An 11,464-nucleotide genomic window follows, 5' to 3' on the forward strand; every position below is an offset into this window, starting at 1 on the left:
CGCGCAGCAGGGCGGGCCTCGGGGAAAACCCGTGACTGGGAGGCCAGTGCGCCCCGCGGCGGGGGCTGGGCAGGCGGAAGTGCAGTCTTCTGAAAGCCAGCTGGCCTTGGCGGCTGCGGGCTGGAAGCTGACGCGGCTCGGCCCTCTTTGAGAGTCTCCAGATGAGGTGAAGTTTGGATAGCTGCGGCTAGCGGGCTTCAAAACAAGCCAGTTAGGCTTTTTGAATCTTAGTTCCCTGGTTTTAAAAATGGGGATAAGCCCGCACTGCTTCCCTCCTGGGATTGTTGGACTGGGTTTATTTTACAGACCTGGACTGGATTTATTTTTATTAAGAAAAAATAGTAACTCACATAGTATAGGTTGTTTGCTCCTTGGGGCCGGCTGATGTAGATTAAATATAATTGATTTTATGTCTGAATTTTCCCACCTGTAATTCAGCCGAGACCAGAGGAGTGCGAGTTCCTTGAGGCCAGCGTGTGAGACTTGGCGAGTTCAAGGCTGGCCTGGTCTGCCCAGAGAGACTGGTCTCAAAAACAATGAAAATGTCATTTTTACAAAAAAGCGGGCCCCGAAGAACTTGTTTTTTCTTTCTCTTTTTGAGACGGGATCTTGGGATGTAGTTCAGGCAGGCCTAAAAGACTGAGACAAAGAATATATCTTGGGCTAAGGGCTTTTGAAGCCAATATAGTATGCCATTTTGAAGCTGGGGTAGGTTTCTAGGAGTGGAAAATTCCACAGTGAGCACCTGCTTCACCTAGTGTTTCAGGGGATAGTGGCCAAGAGGAAACCCGAATTTCTTGGGACTTCCGTGATAGTTCTATTCACAGCCCCTGTGTACAAACCGTTCCCAGCATAGAACAGCAGAAACTTTCTTCATGTCGAGTTCTTCACTACCTGGGCATGGTGACACTTGGGAGGCTGAGGCAGGAGGACCACCACGTGCTGGAGACCACCCAGGGCTACATAGTGAGTTCAAGGCTAGCCCGAAGTACATAGGATTTAAGTTAAGTGTTTTTTTTAAATCAAGGACATAATAGTAACATGGCTAATTTTTCCTACACCATAGGACAAATAATCCCAATTAGTCATGCTCACGTTGAGGAAGATTTTGTCTTGAGGAGCGAGTGCAGGGTGCTTATGCAGTGACAACAGAATCTTTCTCATTCACCACCTTAACAAGTAAAGACAAAATACGTCAGGTGGCACCAGTCTGTAGTCCCAGCAGCTTGGAGGTTGAGCCAGGAGGATCCCTCGGTTGAGGACAGTTTGAGCAATAGAGAGACTATTTCAAGGGAGGGGAAAAGAGGTAAAACCTAGAAAAAAGACGAGTGTGGAGCTTAGGGACCTTGGCCTTGAGCGACAGTATCCTGGATGTGTCTATAATTGGAGGCTACAGTAAACACAGGTATTTAGAAACTATTTGCCATGGCAGCCAAGGAGTTTGAGAGTCCCACGCCCATCTACCATCTTCTCCCTGGTGCTAGCCAGTCCAAGATAGATGATGTCAGCTCACTACCTACAAGGTCCCCAAAAGCTGTGCAGCTGAAGAAGGAGATCTCCCTGCTGAGTGGGGTTAGCCTGGTGGTGGGCAACATGGTTAGTTGAGCGATTTTTGTCTCTCCCAAGGAGGTGCTGCGAGACACTGCCTCTGTGCCCCTACGGGTCATATCACTGGTTATGTGAGCCTTTGGTAGTCTCTTCTGTTCTGAGTGCCCTTGGTTATGTGGAGCTGGGGACCACCATCACCAAGTCAGGGGCCTGTTATGCTTATGTTCTAAGGCCTTTGGAGGCTTTGCCTTCATCCTGTGGGTCTCATTGCTGATTGTTGAGCCTAGCAATCCGGCCATCATTTCCATCACCTTCACCAACTGTGTCATTAGCCCTTCTTCCCCTCTGCGATCCCCCATCCTGACCTGCCATCTCCTTGCTGACATCTGTGAACTGCCTGTGTCAACTGGGGCACATGAGTACAGACAGAGTGCATTCACTTAGCCTAAGGTGCTAGCACCAGTCATTATCACAGGCCTTGTTGAGCTGCGTCAGGGTCACTGAACACTGTCAAGATGCCTTTGAGGGTTCTTTTTGGAATGTGGGAGACCTCTCTCTGGCCGTGTACTCTTCCCTCTTCTCTCTTGTCATACTTGGGTTAGAACACCCTTGATTTTGTAACAGAAATAAAAAAAACTCTGAAAGAAATTTGCCCTTGGCTATTGGGATCTCCATACCAGTTGCAATGCTGATTTATATCTTGAACAGTGTGGCCTGTTACACAGTGCTGAGCGTTTCAGATGTCTGGATCAGCGATGCAGTGGCTGTGACATTTGCTGACCAGACGTTTGTCGTGTTCAGCTGGATCATTCCCATTGCCGTTGCCCCATCTTGCTTTGGGAGCTTTAATGCTTCACCAGGGTTGTTCTTTGTGGGCTCCCAAGAGGGCCATCTCCCAGACCTGTCCATGGTCTACTATTAACATTTTACACCCATCCCTGCTTTATTGTTCAGTTGCACTATGACCCTCATGTGCCTGATTGAAGATGTTTCCTTGCTCATCAACTACTTCAGCTTCAGCTTCTAATTTTCTGTGGGCCTCTCTGTTGTCCAACTCTGCTGGAAGGAGACTGACCAGCCCCTGCCTCTAAAGCTGAGCCTGTTTTTCCGAATACATTTTGCATATGCTCCATGTTTCTGGTGATTGTGCCTCTCTTCAGTGATACCATCAATTCCCTCATTGGTGTTGGAATTACTCTCTGGGGTTCCTGTTTACTTGCCAGAGTCCTGGAGACTACTCTTTGTTCAGAAAGTCCTGGCTGCTATTACCAGCTTTATTTTTGCATCCTGACTGAGCTAGATGCAGCCAAAGAAAGAAAGGCTGAGAGAAGATTGACTGGAGGCTAGAGGTGACATCCCCCAAGATTCACAAGACTGACTACCCGTGACCACAGCCACATCCTTGAATTAAAAGAACTTGTCCATTTACATTCTGTAAGGGTGCTCCGGGCCACCACTCACCCATTGGTAAGCTATGGGGGCATTCTCAGAGTTGGGACCTCAGGGGAAATTGAGGAGAGAGAAATGTTAGTATCCCTCTTGATAGATAGGTACAGTCCTGGAAAAACATTTGATAAGTTGCAGTGGGGAAGAAGGAATGCTAGGCTAATGACCAGGGCTGGTGGTTTACAGCAGTTTGAAGCAGGAATCTACCAGAGGCTACTTTTGGGGAAGTTTTCCTCTGATCTGGTCCATCCATCTGACTTACAATGTTTTTTCGCTGGCTCAAAATTCTTCTCTGGAGAGAGGGTTATAGGGCTTTTGGGTTTTGAGGGAATGGACAGCAAAACTTTATTTAAACAATATGAGAACAGTGTTTTTCCCATTTCCCAAATTCTGCAAGGAGAATACATGTCTTGGATCTTCACACTCCAGCAGTATGCTGATGGAAAGAGATCATCAGCATTTCAGCAGTGCCCTCTGAAGAATTATGGGAGCAGTGTTGCTTTCCGTTGCTAGAGGCCTGATAGGGCTGTCGACTCGGGAAGCTCTTGTTAACTCGTAGACTTTCATTTTCTCTATGGACATCATTGAAGATCCAGGGAAAGGCTGCTTCAGCCTCAAATGACTGACTGTAAGAGTGGAAGCAACTACTTTGGTGCTCAGATTGGGTCATCAAGTCAGGCTGGCGCAAGAATCTTCTTGGACAGGATTGCCACACTGGCTTGTGTAGCAGTTCATCTTGGGCCAAAAGAAGCTGCTTGCTTAGCACCCTTTATGGACTACTTGTCTTTAAAATTGGTCAATAGTAAATATAAGAACTATGAGGGGAAAAACAAAAAAAAATGACAACAGGAAAAAAAAAAACCCAAAGCAAACCAGAAACAACAAAAACCAACCAGAGATCAAAGATGCCTTCAGAGATAGTGAGAGGTAACAAAACGAACTTCTAAAAAAAACATGCATTTTTGATGGGAAAAAAAGGTAATTACTTAAAAAAGATAATCACTAAAACACTTTTGGTGTTCGTTTGTTTGTTTGGTTTGGTTTTTGGAGACAGGGTCTCCCTATGTATTTCAGGTTGGCCCTGAACTCTATGTAGCCCAGACTGGCCTCAAACTCACTACCACATAGGAGACCCTGTCTCAGAAAGATGGGGAAAAAAGTGTGCTGGAGCTCAAACTCTGTAGGGTTTGATTCCAAGGTGAGGATTATTCCATATGTACAGAGGCCGTAAGGAGCCCTCAAATTTGGCCAGACCTCTATTTTGAAAGTTGTCGGTAGTTCATCAATTCTAAGCATAAGGGAGGGCTCAGAAAGCAGAAAAAAGAGCTGCAATGTCAGGAAAAAGGCGACGGGTCACAGATGATATTCTAGGGAATAGAGTAGAGGGCTCAGGTGACAGAAAAATAATGGACACAAGCTGGGATCTTGGCACATGCCTATAATCTGAACACTCAGGAGGCCGAGGCAAGAGGATTATCGTGACTTGAGCTATAGTGAGTTCAAGGCCAGCCTGAACTAAAAGTGAGACCCTCTCTCAACTAAAGAACAAAAACAGAATGATAGCTTATGGAGGTGGGGGAGGGAGACAGGGAAGAAATATTCACAGATTAGATTTATAGCTTTGAAAACCATGACCAGAAAGAACCACAACAGGAAAAGCAAGTTGGGTGATTGGGCAGTGGGTGAGGCAGTTGGGGTTTAATGTGAATGCAGTGAGCACAGAACCAGACACACAGAGGGGGCTTTCAGCAGGATACTGGAACTGAGGCTGAGCTTCTAGAGACAGAAGGTTCTGTGTCCAGAAACAGTGGACAGCTTTACAACTCCTCTACTGAGAAAAATTAGAAATGCTAGGGAAAAGTTTTCAAGCCCTGTCTGAAGGCATCAGAGCTGCACACAGCAGTGTGGAATTATGGGATCGTGTTCCAGGGGAAGCGGGAGGATGAGGTGAGCCTAATGTCTGGGGTCACTGTGCCCTAAGTCTGTTGAGGGTTCTGAAAGCGTGGGTGAGAAGTTGAGCAGAGCTTTCAACAAATGAGGCTGGGGCGTAGGCAGTAGTCGAAGGCCTACCAGAAAAGAGGGACCCTGGTAGACAGGCCTGGCTCCTTGTTGGGACCATGAAGGATGCACACAAGGAATAAAGTGAGAGTAGAGTGAAGCCCAGCTTCCAGTCATAGCCTGGGTGGAACGAAAGTGACTCAGGCTTCCTATCACTCTTACTCTAGCTTCCTTCCAAAAGCAAGACCAAATAGATCATGAGAAAACAATTTCATGCAAAAATAACTGAGGATGCAAACGCAAAATATAAAAAGCAAACATCAGGGACTGGGAAAGAATAGACAATAAAAAGAGATCCCATGGGTCTCATAAAATAGTTACCAAAGCATCAATTTTTTTTTATACTGGAGATTAAACTCAGAGATTTCACACTGAGTTATATTCCCAATCATTTAAAAACTTTTTAAATTTTAAGATAGGATCTGCGTTCCTAATGGTTTGAACTCATGATCCCCCTGTCTGAGCCTCCCAGAGTACTAGAATTATAGGCAGGTGCCACCATGCCCGACTCAGACCTGGATTTTAAAACAAGTAGGATTAGTGAGTTCAGGTAATTAAAATATTGAGAACTTGGCAGTTTAAAAGTGAGAAACCTAGGCCAGTGATATACCTCAGCAGCACAGTGCCTGCCTGGCAAGCATGGAGATTGTGAGTTTGATTCCCAATACCAAAAAGCAAACAAACAAAATACAAATATAGACTTAAAAAAATAAAATTGTGAGAACTAAAACTTACATTTATAATACCTGATCTTAAGAACTCAGTAGATAACTTAAGAATACTAATGTAGCTGAAAGAAAATTAATGAACCAAGAATAGCACAGAAAAATCTGGAAGCTGAAACATAAAAAGGATGAAAAAACTGGCAAAGGGCATGGAAAACATGGGATATGAGGAACAGGGTTAATATACATGTAGTTTTAGCTAGAAGCAGAGGAGAAAGAGGAGCAATGTGTTAAAATGGCTAAGAATTTCCAAAAATTGATAAAAAAAAAATCTAGTCACAGATTTATGGATCACCATGAGCTCCAAGAAGGATAAAAATAGCTAGTGTGGAGACACATGCCTGTAATCCCAGCACTCAGGAACTGAGGCAGGAAGATCCCTGCGAGTTTGAGATCAACCTGGGCTACAAAGTGAGATCAAAGCCGGCCTGAACTGCAGGGTGAAACCCTGCCTCAATAAATAAATAAATGAATAAAAATTTTAAAAATTCAACTTTACAAACTTTGTTAAGACAAAAACAATGGAAATTTTATAAAGAAATAAAGGCCTTATAAGCCTACAGAAAAAGTAGATGAAAGGTTGGACAGTTGTCAGTTTGTTCCCAGATACCTGAATCTGTGGGATATATAGAACTATGAGAAAAGGTAAGATTGCCTAGTGAACTGACTAGTAGCCTTGGTAACACCAGGTTACAAGGAGAAAGCAGATGAAAAGGAACCCGGAAAAAGAAAAGATAAGGAGACCGGACAGCAACTAAATGATCAGAAAGAATTTAGCAAAGTAAGAAATAGAATAAGGTCAACAACGAAGATTCTGAATTGTACTCAGATTTTATCTGGGGAATTTGTTTAAAATAATAAGGTCCCTAAGCCCCACCCCACAGACTCAGTGCTCCATACGTTCTGGGTTAAGAATTGGCCTGATAGTGCAGGATACAATAGTTCAGTGTACAAACTTGAGTACAAAGAAAGGATTTTTTTCCATAATACAATTTGTATCTTGCATCCTAGTTCATCTTATAGCAAGAGATTTATCTGAATGAATTATAGTTCAAATCAATTAGGTTAAATAATTCAATTCCAGATTTTATGCTTTGCTATCTTCCCAGGCTGGCATCTATGACCCAGAGACTTACATACTGCTATGGCATTTAACTTGGGAGGAGGACAAATCTGAACACATATGACCTGTGATCTCAGCAGCCTGCATCACTCCCACGGAGATGTAACTCAGTTCACTGGGTATTAATCAGTCACCTTCCCATGCGCTGGGAGGCACTTGCTGAGTTGTAGAGTCCTGAGTCCCTGGTGGTCTGTCCTCACCCAGAGTGCTGTAGATTCTCTTGCTTTCCCCTCTCTGCTAACGTTGGGGTCCACCTTGAGGACAAAGAAAACTGACCTCACCAGAGTCACTCCAGGACAATGGGAGGTACATCAGTGCTGCTCGGAGCTTCTCTGCTCTCAGCACCTCCCAACAGTTATCTTACCTTCAATTCTACATCTGTGCTTTCCAGAATTCCAGACAGAAAGCCAGTTCAGACTTTGATGGTTGTTATGGTTTATGTTTGGATGGCCTTCCTAAGCCTCATGCAGTCATGGAAGTGGCTGAATCTAGTGTTTGTGAATGATTCACTGTCTAGCACTTGGCTTGGTGTGAATACTGCACCTGCCTGGGGCGGGGTGGGGGTGGGGGAAGGGGGAGAGATAATCGGCATACTATATAAGGAAGGGAAGGAGGCATGCTTTTCCCTCGTTGCTTTTGCTGTTTGTGGTTGCCATGAACAGCTGCCTCTCAGCCATGCCACCCTGCCTTGGAGCTAGCTGAGTATGGACTGAAACCTCCAAAAACCTGTAAGCTAAATAAACTTTTCCTTGCTTCACTTTGGGCAAGTATTTTGTTTCAACAACGAGAGAAAAGTAACCAGACAATGGTCAACCAAAACTCCCCGTGGGTCATCCGTTCACCCAATCTAGGGATGAAAGCAGCATTCTGAGACTTTCATCAAACTGGAATTCTCTAGCTCCCTTCTCAGCTGCCTGCCTTTTGCAGTCAGGGGCAACTCTTACATGGAGAAGTGGTTCATATACTTTTTTTACTCTTTTAGTATGAACTGATATGACTTTACTCTTTTCTGGGTTTTGCTCTAATGCTCAGAAAATGCTTGGAAAAATACCTTAGTCTTCTAATTCAGTCTTTTGGATGTGTGTGGGGGTGATACCATACCATTTAGCTCTGCTTCCAGTTATATTTTTTATATATTTTATTTTATAGATAACTTCCTGCTATTTACCCAGGTGGGACTAAAACTTGGGATCCTGAGTTATCCAGAGATGCAGTTTTTGACAGTTTGACTGGGGAGAGAGGTAGAGAACCCACTTTCACAGGCTGGCAGTATAGCTCAGTGGCTCAGTGCCTGCCTGGCAAGTGCGAGGTCCTGAGTTTGATTCCTAGTACCAAAACAAACAAATAAAAGCAAAGTCTTGCACATAGCTTTGGCGAGAAGCTCAGGGCTCTGCCTGATGGGCCTCTCTCACTGCAGGCCGGTCACGACTCTCCTGAGAGTGAGGAATCCAAGAGAGATTGAGTGAGAGTCCTGATCTCTCCTTAGCTGCTTCACTGAGGTGAATGCATAGTCCACACAACTCGCCCATTCAAGTGTATGCATGGGGTATATGTCTGTCAGTGACGGCACACTCGAATTCAATTTAGAACATTTCACCACCCTCAGAAGGAGCCCTTTCTCATTAGTAGTTACTTTCTCAAACCTTTCAGCCTTAGAAAACCAGTCTACTTTTATCTCTATAAAGATTTGTATATTTCCTACATTTCTATAAATGGGATGAAACAATCTGTGGTCCTTTACGACTGGCTGCTTTCACCTTGTATATTTTAAGGCTCATCCATGTTGTATTATGGATCAGTATTTCATTCCTTTTAATGGCTAAATATTACTCTGTTGTGTAATTGTGCTACCCTCTAACCATTTATCAGCTGATGGCATTTGGGTTGTTTCTACTTTTTGGCTGTTATGAATAACGCTGCTATGAACATTTTGTATAAGTTTTTACATGAATATGTATTTTCATTTCTTTTGAATACATATACCTAGCAGTGAAATTATGGGTTATATATTAATTATATTTAACCATTTGAGAACTCTTTAATACTATTTTCCTAAGTGGTTGTACCATTTTACATTCCTACCAACATTAAATGAGGATTCCAGTTTTTCTGTGTCCTTACCAACACTTACTGTGTCATGCAGGTTTGACTTGTTTTTCACTGGGAATCAGTGATATTGAACATTTTTTCCCATGGACTTGTTAATCATTTTTGTTTATTTTTGAAGAAATGTCTATTCAGAACTTCTGCTTATCTTTGAATTTAGTTATTTGCCTTCTTATTGTTGACATGTATGGATTTTTAAAATACTAAAACACAAGTCCTTTGTCAGATACATGCTTTTCAAGTATCTTCTCAAGTCTCCTCTATTTACCTTCTTTTTTGGTACTGGGGATCAAATTCATAATCTCACACTTGCCAGACAGGTACTTCTGCCTGCTGAGCTAAAGCATCACCCTTCTGTTTACCTTCTCGTCTTTTCATTTCTTTGATACTGTCTTTTGAATTTTTAATTTTGATAATGTCTAGTTTATCTAGATTGTCTTGAGATTTTTCTCTTTCTTTCTTTTTTTTTTTTTTTTTTTTTTTTTTTGACAAGGTCTCTCTATGTATTCCAGGGTGGCCTTGAGCTCATAATAATCCTGCAGGCTCAGCATCCCAAATGCTGGTATTACAGGTGTGGCTTCCTTTCCCTATATATGCTTTTGAAATCATGTCTAAGAAACCATTGCCCCTCTCCAAAAACATGCAAATTTATATCTATGTGAAACTTATCAGTTCACATAGATATAAATTTTTTAAATTTTCTAAGACAGGATCTCCTTATATAGTTAGGTTGGCATTGAACTCCCTGTGTAACCCATGCTGGCCTCAACCTTGCTGTATTCTCCTGCTTTGGCCTCCTGAGTGCTAGGACTACAGGGGTACACCACCATGCATGGCAAAAGTTTTTTTTAAAAACGGTTAAAATCAGGAAAGTGGGAGCATAACTAAAGATCAGAAAAAACAGAATAATCATAAGTTATACAATCTATGTTAGTAATTTCGAAAATTTAAGCGACAGAAATTCTAGGAAAATACAACTTTAAAAATATAAGAAGAAAAATTAAATATTCTTAGAATCAGTATAAGCAATTTAATTAAAAACCCTCTCATAAAGACAATCCCAGTTGGACTTATTAAACTTCCAGCTTTCAAAAACTCTTTCAGAGAATTTTGTTTGTTTGTCTTTTTTTTTTTTTTTTTTTTTTGAGACAGGGTTTCACTCTGCAGGTCAGCCTGCCCTTAAACTCACCTTGTAGGCCAAGCTGGCCTCAAACTCCCAGGCATGTACCACCACACCCAACCCAGAGGATTTTTTAAAGGACATACATTCCATGGCTCATAAGATTAGCATCATCTTGATAAAAATCACAAAGATACTCAAAGAAAGAAAATTTACAGACTAAGAATAGTGTTAGAAAAACCATGAGGGGGGTAAAGTGACACAAGTACACACCTCTTGTGTTTTCTCACTTAATGCAGCTGCAAAACCTACACAGAACGAATGGAAGAGACTGAGGACTGAAAAGTAAATAGTGGCAGAGGCTTTGGAGCAGAAGACCCTAATATGCAGCTTTGAACTGGTACTGTGTTTACTGTCTTTATCCACCAATCTTCTGCCACTTGGCCTTACATGAACTAGATGGTGGAAGAGCTTTGGAGAGTGGCTTAGGTAAAGCTCTAACTTTCTTTCTTTCTTTTATTTAAGGAGAAAAAGAAAAAAACAAAAAGGGTACAAATAATACAAAATTTTAAAAATAAACAGTAAGAAATCACTAGTTAATAGATTACATATTGTCATCTTAGAAATAGTTGTACAAGTTACAAAATTAAAGCATATAAAGTGGACTTTCAAACAGTGAGAGTGCAAACAGTTTTGTTCATTGATCCAAAAAAACGAAGTAATATGGTTATCTATCTTATACACTTAAACATATATGCAGTTATAACCTTTAGAGCACTTTCTTTTCTTTTGTACAATGACAATTACACATTTTGGGTTTTATTACTCCCACAGTTCTTATTACTTTTTTTGAAGAGAGTGAAACCAAATGCGACATTTCAGAACAGAGTTAGTCAAATCAAAAGGATGGACATAATAGATAATGTAAATCACAACAATGGTTACCATGCTGCTTCTTGCTATCTTAAAAAGAATTGCCTATATCATCAGTCATAATAAAATTGAACAAAACAGTAAAGAATAAAACCAAAGCATTGGAGACATTACAGGACTTTACAAGAAGATAATAGTCAACCAGAATGGGCATCATAATGAATCTTATTGTCTTCATAGTTGTTGCCTATACTTTTGAACTTGGTACTATCCAGCAAAGTAGAATAGGGGAAAATCAGTCAAAACAAGATGGTGAGGGCAATACAGGATTTCAAATCAAGTTAATAGGAAATCAAAGTACGTTACTATAATGTATTCTGCTATTTTTAAATTTATTTTTCCCTTAATTAAAAAGATAAAAATAAAAAAGTAAATAATTAAAAAAGGGGATTGAGATAAAAGAGG

At 41.6% G+C, this 11,464-nt stretch overlaps 1 pseudogene; it reads left to right on the forward strand.

Annotated features, from left to right (window-relative positions):
* Positions 1 to 66: 66 nt before the first annotated feature.
* On the forward strand, positions 67 to 6,198 carry LOC100731107 (Y+L amino acid transporter 2-like; annotated as a pseudogene).
* The last annotated feature ends 5,266 nt before the right edge of the window (positions 6,199 to 11,464 follow it).

Source organism: Cavia porcellus, unplaced genomic scaffold (assembly GCF_034190915.1).
Source record: "Cavia porcellus strain 051 isolate PalLab524CR breed Dunkin Hartley unplaced genomic scaffold, mCavPor4.1 scaffold_1, whole genome shotgun sequence".
In the NCBI taxonomy this organism is placed as follows: domain Eukaryota; kingdom Metazoa; phylum Chordata; class Mammalia; order Rodentia; family Caviidae; genus Cavia; species Cavia porcellus.